This window comes from Dendrobates tinctorius, unplaced genomic scaffold, assembly GCF_039654945.1.
Source record: "Dendrobates tinctorius isolate UK_male_01 unplaced genomic scaffold, ASM3965494v1 ptg000359c, whole genome shotgun sequence".
NCBI classification, from domain to species: Eukaryota; Metazoa; Chordata; class Amphibia; order Anura; family Dendrobatidae; genus Dendrobates; species Dendrobates tinctorius.
In genome coordinates, this window is record NW_027362025.1 from 585002 (window position 1) to 601267 (window position 16266).

The window sequence follows — 16266 nt, forward strand, 5'->3', positions numbered from 1 at the left end:
TAAATTTATTTTTTCCCTTTTTTAACAGATTCCTGGCAACTGGAGAATCCTTCACCTCCCTCCATTACCAGTTCCAGCTTGGGATCTCTACAATATCTGGGATAGTCCAACAGACCTGCCGGGCATTGTCTAAAGGAGGAGTACATCCCACAGCCAACACAGGAAAGTTGGCTTGAGATAGCAGAAAACTTTAAAGAAATCTGTCAGTTCCCTAATTGTGTTGGTGCAGTGGATGGGAAGCATATAAGGATTGAAACCCATTGGATCCAGATCTGAATATTTCAACTGTAAGAATTTGCTCTCAATTGTATTGATGGCAATAGCTGACTCAAAATGCAAGTTTATTGCGGTCGACATTGGTGCGTATGGTCGATCCAATGATTCTCAGGTGTTCAAGATGTCCGCAATGAGTCGTCGTTTGTATGATGAAAATTTTGATTTCCCACCTCCAAGACCACTCCCTGGAACAACAGGCCCACCAATGCCATTTGTGTGTGTTGGTGATGACACATTTCAACTGTCAAAACATCTTCTGAAGCCATATGGAAGTCATGGATTGACACACAGGAAAAAAATCTTTAACTATCGATTGACAAGAGCGCGAAGAGTGGTGGAGTGCGCTTTTGGGATTTTAACATCAAAATGGAGAGTGCTCTTAACTGCCATAAAAATGAAAACTGAGACTATGAATGAGGTGGAAAAGGCGTGTGTCATCCTGCACAATTTTGTAATTTCAAAGGAACCGGTTTCCATTGAAGAAAATGTTTGTGAAACCACCTTGTGGGATTATCACCAGACAAGTGTTCGGACTACAGTGTCAGTAACAAAAATGAGGGACATATTTGCTGATTATTTTGCATCACCGGAAGGAAGAGTTGACTGGCAAGATGACAAGGTATAATATTTTGTATTTATTTTTTTATGTTATACTAAGGTTCCTTTTTTGTCTAACAAAAACTTTTGTAATTTTTCCTTTCTTCTTTCATAGTTTTGATACCTTTACAGCAATTTTGTGTAATAAAAGTGTGGTGTTTTTTCCATGTACACCACCGGTGTACCTTGAACCTTTCAATACCTTTAACAAAATGTTTGTGTATTTTTACCTGTACACCACCGGTGTACCTTGAACCTTTCAGCACCTTTACTAAAAAATGTTTGTGTATTTTTACTTGTACACCACCAGTGTACCTTGAACCTTTGAGTACCTTTACCCAAGAATGTTTGTGTATTTTTACCTGTACACCACCGGTGTACCTTGAACCTTTTACTACCTTTACCCAAGAATGTTTGTGTATTTTTACATGTACACCACCGGTGTACCTTGAACCTTTTAGTACCTTTACCCAAGAATGTTTGTGTATTTTTACCTGTACACCACCGGTGTACCTTGAACCTTTCAGTACCTTTACCAAAAAATGTTTGTGTATTTTTACCTGTACACCACCAGTGTACCTTGAACCTTTCAGTACCTTTACCAAAAAATGTTTGTGCATTTTTACCTGTACACCACCGGTGTACCTTGAACCTTTCAGTACCTTTACCAAAGAATGTTTGTGTATACCTGTAAAACATTTTTGTAGTCACTAGAGATTGCATGCTGCGATTGGCACGGACCGTAGTATACGGATGAGAAATATACGGCTGGTGCGAGGTACCCCATAGAGAATCATTTGTCCGTGTCTAATGCGTGCTTTTAACGCCTCTCACTCGTCCGTATTCCTCTCTAGTGTGACCCCGGCCTTACACGTATACCCACACTTAAAGTTACCTGGTTTTACAATGATACTACAGACATTTTTTTGGAGACGGTTTTTATTTATTTATTTTTTTTTGTTTCATTTTTTTTTTTTAAAGTAGAAGCTACTATGCTCTTTATTTTAAATGCCACAGTACATGGAAAAAAATAAAAAATGCTGAACACATGCTACAGTTACACCACATACAATACCACAGTTACACCACATACAATACACACATAACACACAATCACAACACATTTGGAAATATTCAAATAAAATTACAATAGTATGAAAATAAAATGCAGTACACATGCAACAACAGAAAACAAGTAAAGTATGAAAAAAATGCACAATAAAAATACACGCACACAAACATGCAACACTGGGAGACCACACACACAGGCAGGCAAGCAGGCAGACCACACACACACAGGCAGGCCACACACACACAGGCAGACCATACACACACACACACACACACACACAGGTAGGCAGACCACACACACAGGCAGGCCACACACACACAGGCAGACCATACACACACACACGTAGGCAGGCAGACCACACACAGGCAGGCCACACACACACACGCAGACCACACACACACAGGCAGACCATACACACACACACACACACAAGCCCCGCACAAATAGGTTTATACTCACACTTGCGGACTCTTTGCTGGCAGGCTGTTGGTGCTGGCACTGGCAGGCGTCTCTGTCCTGGCTTGGTGGTGGCAGGACTCTTGGTGCTGGGCAGGTGCTGGCAGGCCTCTTGCTCCTGACTTGTGGTGGCACTGACAGGTCTCTCGGTGCTGGGCAAGTGATGGCAGGCACTTCCTCTCTTTATCTTGCTGCTGGTGCCGGATGTCTGGGCCCAATGAGTGATTAGGCCACCTTATATAGTTTTAGGACTGTCCGGAAAAGTATCTTTTTTTCTGAGCATGCTCAGTGCGAAAAAGTGGATTCCGCTAAATGGCGGATCCCGGCAGATCTGTCACTCATAGGCGGCCATTCTATCAAATGGTGGATGATGGCGGATCCGCCATGATCCGCCATTTCGGCGCAGACAAAAAACATTACAAAGTCCGTCAACTCCAGACAGCGGACGCCAAAACTCTGGCGGATCGCCAAATAGCAGACATAACAGACGACCATCTGCCACAATCCGCCAGTAATGTAATTCAATGGGAAAAAACGGAAGATCCGCCAAAAAAGCGGATCCACCATTTTAAAAAATTGGTGGATTTTGACTGACGTTGAAAAACTGAAGTGGCCTAATTCATTTTTAAAATGATCAATTTACAGATAAAAATCATTATTCAGTGAAGAAGACACATTTCTACATTACTGAGATGGGATATGGCAGTTAGGACTGATACAATTCTATGTATAAAGGAGGGAGTAGTTCTACCTATAGCTCCTTACTTCACCCCCCAACTCCTTCTGCATAGAATCTTATCAGGATCAACTGTCATTTCCTATCTAAATAATGGGAGGCCTTTTAACGGCGGCAATTAAGGATACTTATGCCTCAGCGTCGCTTTTTAACGGTGATGAGAAATAAGTGTATAGCACCCCTCAGCGTCGTAATTGCTCCGGAGTCACCCCTGCCCGCGGTGTCTTCTTCCAGGAAGAAAATGGTGGACACATGTGCAGTGCGCCTGCTAAGATCTGCCGGCCCGCACCTGACAACAATATGAAATTTTTCCTATCAGTTCATTTTGATCACTGTGAGAGACCCAATCACAGTGACCAAAATAAAAATAATAGTAAATCAACCCCCCCTTTATCACCCCCTTAGTTAGGTAAAAATAATAAATTTAAAAAATGTATTTATTTCCATTTTTCCATTAGGGTTAGAGTTGCGCTAAAGTTAGGGTTGAGCTAAAGTTAGTGTTAGGGTTGGGTTAGGGTTGGGGCTAAGGTTAGGGTTGGGCTCAAGTAGGGTTGAGATAAAGTTAGGGTTGGGCTAGGGTTAGGTTTATGGTTGGGATTAGTGTTAGGGGTGTGTTAGGGTTAGGCTTGTGGTTGGGGCTACGGTAATTATTAGGGATAGGGGTGGAGTAGAATTGGGGGGATTCCACTATTTTTTAGGTTCATCAGGTAGTCTCCAAACGCGACATGACGCCACCATTGATTCCAGCCAATTTTGCATTCACAGCCAAACGGTGCTCCCATGCGCCCAAACAGTGGCTTTCCCGCACATACGGGGTATTGGCGTACTCAGGAAAAATTGCACAACAAATTTTGTTGTCCATTTTCTTCTGACACCCTTGTAAAAATAAAAAAATTGATTTCAAAGTAATTTTTTTGTGAAAAAAGTTAAATGTTCATTTTTTAATTCCACATTGCTTTAGTTCTTGTGAAGCACCTGAAGGGTTAATAAACTTCTTGAATGTGGTTTTGCGCACCTTAAGGCGTGGAATTTTTAGAATGATGTCAATTTTGGGTATTTTCTGTCCCAAAAAAATGATTTTGTAAATTTTGTTGGAAAAATTAGAAATTGCTGGTCAACTTTTAACTCTTATAGCGTCCTAACAAAAAGAAATTATGTTTTCAAAATTGTGCTGATGTAAAATTGACATGTGGAAAATGTTATTTATTAACTATTTTGTGTGACAGCACTCTCTGATTAAAGAGTACAGAAATTAAGTTTTAAAATTGCAAAATTTTCAAAATTTTTGAAAATTTCCATTTTTTATAAATAAACACAAGTTATATCAAAGAAATGTTACCACTAACATGAAGTACAATATGTCACGAAAAAACATTCTCAGAATCAGTGGGTTACATTGAAGCGTTCTAGAGCTATAACTTCAAAAAGTGACAGTGGTCAGAATTGTAAAAATTGGTTTGGTCACTAAGGGGTTAATATAATGAAAACTATAAACACTTCTTTATTTAAAAACATTCTTACTTTTTGGAACTTTTTCCACAGTTGCCTAAAACTTTTGCACAGTACTGCGTGTCCAGGAAAGGTATTAGCACCAGCTCATTTTATATATGTTTGTAATGTGAATATGTATATTGTTAGGCATCAGGTTCCTGTCGCTGCATAACAGGAATCTCGAGCCTTGCCTTCAGCAGTCTCCCATTCCTTTCCAGCTGCAGAGGAGGCTGCTCAGCAGACTCATCAAGCCCAGCACTCTGCTCAGACTAGCACTGTGGGTTTGGTTGCTGCTGCCACCTCTGGTCCAGCTATAGCAACGCATGCTAGTCAGCAGCGAGCTACTCCAGGGACTAAGTCCTCCTTTCGGTCCACTGAGCATGCCAGTGGGATGGTCTCTCATTGGAGATCGGAGGTCACATGCTCAGGTCCTTCTCCAGCTCGGATTGGACCATCAGGAAGGTCCCGGAAGGATGCTGCTATAAAAGTTTCACATGGCCGCTCGGCCATGTGCTCGTATAGACAGTATTTTGTAGTTGTGTGTGTGAAGATGGATGAATGCGTTCTAGTGACTGACTCATTAAGACTCCCTCCCTCTGGTTGTGCATGTGCATAGGGTATTGGAGATAAGTCAGCACCTACAGGTGGCATTGCCTATGTGCCATGGTGCCTCCAGTCCTCTGCACTACACTTAGCGTCTAACTGTGCCATCCAGCACAAGGCACTACTATACTGCATCAAGCAGCAACCGCCAATGCAGCGCTGTGCGCAATACTTGCGCTTTCCTAGTCCTAAGATTGGGTGGTTAGTGGCATCTGCCAGAGCGGTGCTGTGCGCACTAGGTGCGCTATATCTTCCTTTCAGTTTTCTCCTGGCACCGCAGTTGCGGCGCCAAGTGCTAGTGGTCTAGAAAGACTCTAACCCAGCATCTTTGGGGCTGAGTCCTGAAACTGCACACTAGCGCTCACTCCACCGAGTCCTGTGGAGTTAACAGGTTCCGGCATCTGTTACTGCAACTCTGTGAAGTAACAGAGTTCGCTCCCGTACACACCGGGTCAGCGGTTTCCCGCCGGTGTTTAATTAGTACTCTGCCATTACCTAGCAGCAGTATACCATCTCTGCACGGTGGACCCCGGGTTGCGATCGCACTTTCTCATATTTTATATTTAGTGCGATCCGCAACCCTAGCATATATGCAGGTGGGTTTTATGGAGGAGCAGACACAAGTCCTGCATAGGGGCCTTTTACCATCAGTGTCTGCCCTGTTCTTAGGTCTATATAAATTCCCTAAAACCCAAATATTCACTTTTATCAAGTTAGATGTCCCAAGTGGCAGCCATAAGCAAATCATTCCGTTTTCACCATCTTACTCCCTATGGGAACTTCAGGCATCAATCACGATGATGGACAGAGAAGATAGCCTGCTCTACTTTATATTCCAAAGCTCCACATTTCATTGTAAGATCTCACTGTCGTTCTTGCCGCCGCTGTATGCTTTTGCAGTGCAATGATTTTTGTAGGAAACGTGTGTGATATGGATATTTTATCACTTATTTTCATGACATGGTAGCTTATTTGCACATTAAGCAAAATTAATATTGATTCTAAGGTTTCTATATAATTGTTAAAAAGGGAACTAGGACACCAGGTGAGTGTGAGTATCACAAGCATGATCTGGCAGCCATTTTGTTCTGTGGCTTTGAGCCCAAGCAAGAAAGCATGAAGGCCATTCCTGGCAGGAGTTAGCTATCTCTGAGGGGAATGGAGAGCACGAACATGCTCTGGCAGAGGTACTCATCCATGGACTACGGCCCAGAAAATTATAGGGAAAGTAACATTTGTTTGCCAGCATATCTCGTTAGATTCTTATCCTTGAAAGAATAAAATATGACTATATACAGTAAAGCATACCTGTGTTTTGTGAGTACATTTCAAAAGTTTATAATATTAAAGTTGAGAACCAAAAAAAGCCCATAAAGTAGATTGCATTCATACTATATCCAGTCCCAGATCTTTAGACACCTGTAAAAACGGCCATATGCACAGCATAGAAAATGCACCCATAAAGTTTTACTAGTTTTAAGTTATATCATAAGTTGCTTCTAAACATTTGCAACTTAAAAAAATTAGCAAATAAAGCCAATCATCTATGAAAGCTATCTATAATTCATAGAGGACTTGTAAACACATCATTAGCTTGTAGTGTTATAACGTACAGCTGAGTCTATACTATCTAGAAGTATTCATATACAGTTGAAACCAGAAGTTTACTTACACTATATAAAAAGACACCTATGCTTGTTTTTCTCAATATCTGACATGAAATCAGAATAAATCTTTCCCGTTATCATAATTATTAATATTTGCCAAATGCCAGAATAATGAGAGAGAGAATGTTTTAAGGAATTTTTATTACTTACTGCAAAGTCAAAAGTTTACATACACTTCATTACAATTTGGTACCATTACCATTAAACTGAATGACTTGAGTCAAATGTTTGGGCTATCCTTTACACAAGCTTCTCACAATAGTTGGTCAGAATTTAGGTCCATTCATCCAGTAAAAACTGGTGTAACTGATCCAGGTTTGTAGGTCGCCTTGTTCGCACCTGCCTTTTCAACTTTGCTTTAAACTTTCAATATGATTGAGATCAGGGCTTTGTGATGGTCACTCCAAAACATTGACTTTGCTATCCTTAAGCCACATTGTTGCCATTTTGGCAGTATGCTTCGGGTCATTGTCCATTTAGAAGACCCATTTCCACCTAAGCTTTAACTTTCTGGCTGATGTTTTGAGATGTTGCTTCAGTATTGCCACATAATCTTCTTTTCCCATGATGCCATCTATTTTGTGACGTGTACCAGTCCCTCCTTCAGCAAAACAACCCTACAACATGATGCTGCTACCCCTGTGCTTCACAGTTGGGATGGTGTTCTTAGGGTACCGTTACACTTAGCGATGCACCAGCGATCCCGACAATGATATGGATCGCTGGTGCATCGCTAAGTGGTTGCTAGTGAGCTGCCACACAGGCAGATCTCACCAGCGACATCGCAGGGGTCGCTACTTACCTGTCAGACGCGGCGATCCTGACGTCCTCCCGCCCGCGTCCACGCGTCGCTCGTCGGCGCCACAGGAAGCCCAGCAGGAAGTGCCCGACGAGAAATGGTCCAGGACGTTCTCGCGCGACCAGCGATGAGCAGCGGGGGAGCCGGTCGGAGGTAAGCATCAGACATAGCGGTATCGCTAGCAATATCGCTGCTACGTCACAAAATCGGTGACGTTACAGCGATATTGCTAGCGATATCGCTATGTGTAACGGGGGGGCTTTAGGCTTCCAAGCATCTCCCTTTTTCCACCAAATATAACGATGGCCACTATGCCCAAAAAGTTAAATTTTAGTTTCATTGGACCACAGGACATGTCTACAAAAATTAAGGTATTTGTTCCTGTGTGCATTTGCAAACATTAATCTGGCTTTTTTATGCTTCTTTAGAAGTGATGGCTTCTTTCTGGCAGCGTGGCCTTTCAGCCCATGTTGATACAGTACTCGTTTCACTGTGGATATTGACACAATCTTACCAGCTTCCAACATCATCTTCACAAGGTCTTTTGCTTTTGTCCTTGGGTTGATATGCACATGTTGGACCAAAGCATGTTCATCTCTGGGACGCAGAACCCGTCTCCTTCCTGAGCGGTATGATGGCTGGACATACCCATCTTGTTTGTACTTGCGTATCATTGATTGCACAGATGAACGAGGCACCTTCAGGTATTTTTAAATTGTACCCAAGGATGAGCCAGACTTGTGCAAGTCCACAATTCTCTTCCTGATATCTTGGCTGATTACTTGTGACTTTTCCTTTGCTACACAAAGAAGCAATGTGTTTCTGGTGTGCACTAAAATACATCCAGAGGTGTGTCTCTAATTAACTCAGATGTTGCCAAAAAAACAGAAGCTTCCAAACACATGACATCATCATATGGGCAGTCCTGAATTGTTTAAATGCATAGTTATCTTAGTGTATGTAAATTTTTGACTTTGCAGTAAGTAATAAAAATGTCATAAAACATTCTCTCTCTCAATATTCTGGCATTTGGCAAATATTAATAATTATGGTAATGCTAATTGGCCTAAAACAGAAAAGGTTTATTTTGCTTTCATGCCAGATATTGAGGAAAAACATGCATGTGTGTATTTTTATATAATATATGTAAACTTCTGGTTTCAGCTGTAGTATGCCCAGAATGGGGAACACCACATAGAGGAGATTGAATTGCAATGTTTCAAATCATTCTTTCCCTAGTTTTAATTATGGTCAAATTTTTGACAGTGACATCTTATTCACACAGCAATTTTCTCACAAACACAAAATAATTAGCTGTTTCCCACCTTTTTGGCAGATGAGTCCTTTTTTACCATCTGTTTTCTCTCATAAGCAAAAAAAAAAGGAGCTTGGAGGGTTCTTAAAAATTTCCTCGCAACAAGTAAGTGAAAAATGGACAATATCCAGATGCCATCCTTATCTGCATAATGGTTCAGAGTAGGACATGAGTGCGTTTTCTTTTTTTTTTTCAGGACCATTGGTGAAAATATAAAGTTGTCAATGTGCTGTCAGTGAAAATAACCTACAGCACATGGATGAATGGATGACAGACACTGACATGTCAATAAAGCTTGGCATGATGTATTCAAAGGAATTGCAAATGACCTAGAAGCAGTTTCAAAATTATATATACTTATAATCATAAAGGATCATGGATCAGAATGCGATGTGACAAGACTTCGGATCTCTCTCGTATAAATGTTATTCTATGGGGCTAAGCACATGTGCAATTTTTTGTTCGGGCAGAGTCATCTTTCCGAGGAAAAAATAACAGCATACATGATTTGCATCCGATATTTGGCTCGCACTCAGCCGTCCAAGTCAATGAGTCTACAGAAAAGAATTGGCCTGGACAAGGAAGACATCTGAGTGCAGTCCAATTTTCAGATAGAATAGAGAAGATGGAGAATTTTTTTCCCCACTTTCTCCCCATCTGAGGATATCGGGTCACACTATGGTCTCATTCTCAAACTGTTATCAGAGTACGATTACCATCATAATCGGTCTAATTCTCTCAGATGATAGAAAATAATGTTGTGTGACCCTAGCCTAAGGCTGGGGCTACAATGGCAGATTGACGGATTTCGTCACTACATTGTCACTAGTGATGAGCGAGCGCTAAAATGCCCGGGTGCTCATTGCTTGGGTCGAAATTAGAATGCTTGGGTGCTCGACCTGAGCAATGAGCCCAATGTAAGTCTATGGGAAACCCGAGCTTTTTTGCCGCGACTCCCCCGGAGGTCTTTTGAGGGTCTAAAACCTGTGGAAATCTATGGAAAAAGTGCTAAAAATGACATGGGAACATCATGGGGAAGACCCCTGGAAGCATTTCTGACTCCCAGGTCACTGCTGTGAACAATGTTGCTTTTGTAAATTTAGCAGAAAATGTGTGTATGTCTGCGGGTGTTTGCGTGTGTGTGCGGCTGTTTGCGTGTGTGTGCAGCTGTCTGCATGTGTGCGGCTGTCTGCGCGTGTGTGGCTATCTGCGGGTGTCTGCAGGTGTGTGCGGGTGTCTGTGTGTGCGGTAACCAGGGGTGAGCCTAGCCTCTCTGCCGCCTGAGGCGAACTGCACAACGGCGACCCCCCCAGTAAATTTTTAAAATCGGTAGAAATTAATCTGGTTCATACAGATTTATGTCTACCCTGTAAAAATTTGTATAATAGTGGACATATTAATTTAGAGAAATAGAGAAAAGATGTCTGAACACAAGGATGTCAGCGCCATCACTGCACATACATTAACCACACAGAGGAATCCAGAAGAGGGATCATTAATGGCAATGGCAGGCCTGGCACAACATACAGTACACAACATATCCCTACATACAGTATTATGGGCACCGCATAGTCCTCCATACAGAATTATGGGCACCGCATAGTCCTCCATACAGAATTATGGGCACCATGTAGTCCTCCATACAGAATTATGGGCACCATGTAGTCCTCCATACAGAATTATGGGCACCATGTAGTCCTCCATACAGAATTATGGGCACCATATATCCCTCCATGCAGAATTATGGGCACCACATAGTCCTCTATACAGTATTATGAGCACCACATAATCCTCCATACAGTATTATGGGCACCACATAGTCCTCCATACTGCATTATTGGCACCACGTAGTGCTCCATACAGTATTATTGGCACCACGCAGTCCTCCATATAGTATTAGCACCACATAGTGCTCCATACAGTATTATGGAGACTACATATTCCTCCATACAGTATTATGGGCACCACACAGTGCTCCATACAGTATTATGGGCACCACATAGTCCTCCGTACAGTGTTATGGGCACCATATAACCCTCCATACAGTATTTGAGCACCATATAACCCTCCATACAGTATTTATGAGCACCATACAGTATTCTAGGCACCAGATAGTCGTCCATGCAGTATTATGGGCACCACATAGTCTTCAATACAGTATTATGGGCACCACATAGTCCTCCATACAGTGTTATGGGCACCATTTAACCATCCATACAGTATTATGGGCACCACATATTCCTCCATACAGTATAATGGGCCCACATAATGCTCCATGCAGTATAATGGGCCCCATATATTTCTCCATACAGTATAATGGCCCCATATCTTACTCCATACACTATCATGGGGCCCAAATATTACATCATACAGTATAATGGGCCCTATATAATACTCCATACATAAAAAATCATCAAATACTCACTTCTCCCTGTACCCCACTGTTTCTCCTCAGCGTATTCTGACCCTTTGCTCTGCTCGGCACAAAGGATGTACTGTAGTGATGTAATTGTGCCCTCTGAGCTAAGACGTCAGAGCTCAGACACAGAGGGGGAATGATGGGAGAGGGAGCATCTGCGGATGGCTCCCTCACTCATTATTGTTTTCAACTGTGTTGGTACTGGCACTGGGGCCCCACGACTTACGAGCCCCATAGCATGCCATGTCCCCGACGGCGGGTGGTGATGTCAGCCTTGATACGTGTCATAACTGAGCACCACCAAATATTAACCAGTGGGTGAAATGCTTTTAGGACACACACCCTTAAATCAAAGGGATTTATAAAAAGAAAATAATCAGCACACCGATTAAATAATGGATCTGAAGCGTTGCCACATGGGCTAATAAAGAGTACGCCACTTTCCACAACTAGTCGGAGTGCTTCTTATTTTCATATATATAGACACACTTAGGGTAGTTATTTATATTTACACCATGTATACAGGACAGGAGGAGTATACACAACGTACACAGCTCCACAATATATACCGTGGTAAGGAATATAAAGTGGAGCTGTGTATATACTATATAGTGTAGAGATGTGCCAGTGTATATAGCGTGGATTCTATACTACATACACAGAAATAAACTATATGAACAGCTCTATACTATATACACACACACAACTCTACATTATAATTAAGACAGTATTATACTATATTATGATGCATACATCACATAGGAGACACACATACACTCACTGGCCACTTTATTAGGTACACCATGCTAGTAAGGGGTTGGACCCCCTTTTGCCTTCAGAACTGCCTCAATTCTTCGTGGCAGAGATTCAACAAGGTGCTGGAAGCATTCCTCAGAGATTTTGGACCATATTGACATGATGGCATCACACAGTTGGCGCAGATTTGTCGGCTGCACATCCCTGATGCGAATCTCCCGTTCCACCACATCCCAAAGATGCTCTATTGGATTGAGATCTGGTGACTGAGGAGGCCATTTGAGTACAGTAAACTCATTGTCATGTTCAAGAAACCAATCTGAGATGATTCGAGCTTTATGACATGGCGCATTATCCTGCTGAAAGTAGCCATCAGATGTTGGGTACATTGTGGTCATAAAGGGATGGACATGGTCAGCAACAATACTCAGGTAGGCTGTGGCGTTGCAACGATGCTCAATTGGTACCAAGGGGCCCAAAGAGTGCCCAGAAAAAATTCCCCACACCATGACACCACCACCACCAGCCTGAACCGTTGATACAAGGCAGGATGGATCCATGCTTTCATGTTGTTTACGCCAAATTCTGACCCTACCATCCGAATGTCGCAGCAGAAATCGAGACTCATCAGACCAGGCAACGTTTTTCCAATCTTCTACTGTCCAATTTCGATGAGCTTGTGCAAATTGTAGCCTCAGTTTCCTGTTCTTAGCTGAGAGGAGTGGTACCCAGTGTGGTCTTCTGCTGCTGTAGCCCATCTGCCTCAAAGTTCGACGCACTGTGCGTTCAGAGATGCTCTTCTGCCTACCTTGGTTGTAACGGGTGGCAATTTGAGTCACTGTTGCCTTTCTATCAGCTCGAACCAGTCTGCCCATTCTCCTTTGACCTCTGGCATCAACATGGCATTTCCGGCCACAGAACTGCCGCTCACTGGATTTTTTTTCTTTTTCGGACCATTCTCTGTAAACCCTAGAGATGGTTGTGCGTGAAAATCCCAGTAGATCAGCAGTTTCTGAAATTCTCAGACCAGCCCTTCTGGCACCAACAATCATGCCACGTTCAAAGGCACTCAAATCACCTTTCTTCCCCATACTGATGCTCGGTTTGAACTGCAGGAGATTGTCTTGACCATGTCTACATGCCTAAATGCACTGAGTTGCCGCCATGTGATTGGCTGATTAGAAATTAAGTCTTAACACACAGTTGGACAGGTGTACCTAATAAAGTGGCCAGTGAGTGTATATATCATATAGGAGACACCGCAACTGCTGAATATATATATCACATTGAGACTACTGTATATACATTATATAGGTGATACTGCTGTATATAACTGCAGTATCACTTATATATTGTATATACAAGAGTCAATATACATTAGACAGGTCAAACTGCAAATGCTGTATATACTCTAGGTGATACTGTGTATACAGTGTATAGTCGCAGTATATATACACATCAGTATCACCTATATAATATAGACTGCTGTACATACATTATATAGGTGATACAGTGATTATATACAGCAGTATCACCTATATATTGTACATACAGCAGTCTATACACATTATACAAGTCAAACTGCAAATGCTGTATATACATAAAAAAGTTTTCATTTGGTACTCACCTGAGATGGGGGGAGGATGAGGTGGGTCCACTGTCCAGCCAGCGTCGGAGGTGCTGAGGACTTGTAGCGAATGCCAGCTGGGGATTGGTGAGGAGAACGCTGTTCTCTGATGCTTGTACCGGCCAGCGTTAGACAGAGTGAGGCTCAGGCGGGTGTCTTTTGCGTGCTGCGGCGGCGGCCTTTTCAAACTTCTGCACAGGACCTGGTACGTACGCTCCCGTTTGCCTGCACTGACCAGGGCCGCAGACGAGCGCAGAACGAGCTAGGGCTGCCCTCAGGTGGGCCGCAGTGGCCCTGGTCAGTGCCTGCACCAAGAGAGCATGCGTACCAGGGCCTGTACAGAAGATTTAAAGGGCCAGTTGCCCATTTTGTAACTCGGAGCCGTCGGTAGCCGGATCCACGTTATCTGACTGCCCTGAGGCCAACTGCTCAACTGGCCTCATTATAGGTGTGCCCCTGACTATATGAGGACTATGGGGGTGCATTATGCAATATGGAGGACTGTGGGATACATTATTGTTGTGAGTTCATTTTCCCCTTCACCATTGAGGTCTGATGAACTCCCTCTTCTGGTGAAGGAAGGTAGTGAGGCTGATTACCAAGCACCTGGGCAGGATGATGATGACTGGGTGACGGGAATTACTGACTGGATATAAGGCAGCCGACGCTCTTCTGCCTTGCTGGTGATCTCTCTGAGGGATTCTAGGAGACCAGTCTGATTCCTGCTCCTCAAAAGCTAAGTTTTCTGCTCTACCTTTTGCATTTGTGTTTTGGTTTTGTTTTGCATTGTTTTCCTTGATTTCTGCCATTCCCTGCTGGGGTGAGCTGAATTCCTTTTTGCTCTGTCTTCAGAAAACACCTGAGTACTGATATAGTCTTTTTGAGGGCTTTTTTCTCTATCAGCTGTTGGCTCTTGTTTTGATAGGGTTTTGGCGGATTACAGGCAGCAGCTTTTCTATCCTGTCCTATCTAGTTTGCTTGGGCCCCATCATTTGCTCAGCCTATCTTTCTATCTGTGTGAGTGTTTTTTCATCTTGCTTCATCGTCATTATATATTGGGGGTTGCCTTTTACTTTGGGGTCTGCTCTGGGGCAGTTTAGATTTCCCTTTCTGTCTTTAGGCTATGTAGTTTTCCGGCTGTGATCGAGGGGTCTAGGGCACCGTAGGAACCCCCCATGGCTACTGCTAGTTGTTGTTGATAGGTTCAGGGGTCTGCAATCCGATAGCTGCCAACTTCTCTGGTTTTCTGGACTTAGCTAGCATTTCTGTTTTTGCCTCCTACGGTGACTCATTCATAACACATTATACTATATTGAACACTATGGGGCGTGTAATATACTCCATGGAGGTGAAGCGAGGCTCATCCCTCGCCATGTCCATGGCACAGCAGCAGGCACACAGCCCTGGCAGCCATTAGCAGACAAATGGCAGCTATATTGTGGATGTCGGAGAGCGGGGCCACATACTGGACAGGTGCCCAGTCAGATACAGGGGGTAATACCTAATAGAACAGGCAGTGGGCAGCATGCCACATGCTGGGAGTTGTTGTGCTGATCAGCAGGAGAATCTCTGGGCACAGATCCCACAGACTTGGATAGAACAGCAACAGTGCTCCATCACTGCTTATAGGCAGGAGTCCACGACGAGGACTCCACATCTGCACTGCAGACACGACACTGCGCTGTTCCCGGCTTACACCAATGTGTGACCGCGGGAATGGATGGGGCAGAGCAGCATCTCGGACACTGAGGGGGCTATCCGCATAACCAGAGGTCGCACCGGTCAAGATAAGGAGCTGTAGACGAAGACACAGAGATCCAGTGAGGAAGTCTTCTTTCTCTGGCTGCCACAATTTTCCAAGCGAGTTCAGAGGACATGGGCCGGGTCTGATTCTTCATCAGAACAGTGGCCGAGGTACCGCCATTTTCCATGCTAGTTCGGAGGACATGGGCCGGGTCTGATTCTTCATCAGAACAGTGGCCGAGGTACCAGCGGAGTCCATAGCCTGAGTATTCTGTGACGGAGTCAGCTTTCGCTGAGTCGTTTTCTTTAGAGTGGACCCTCTGGGTCGTGGCACCCACCCACCGAGGCCGAGCTAACCTTGTTAGGAACCACCCCCTATAAAGGGAGTGTCAGGGGCAAGACCAAGGGGGTGAGCCACCACGACTGCTGGAACCAGACAGCCAACTCAGGTAGACACTACGTGTGAGTGTCAAACGACAAGGGAAGTGCTGGAAACAAGACAAGACGTGAGTTCACGGTATCTTCATTAAGGCAAACTCAGGGTAACATCAGGTGCAAGACGTGATAACACAGGGAAAACACAGCAAGGTGCGTGCGAGGGCACGCCAAAATCCATGGCATGGTACGTGCTAGGTGGCATGCCTGGGTACAGGCAAGGGCACAGTGACATCGGACTCCGGAAAGCAGGCAATGATCGACAGGGTCATCA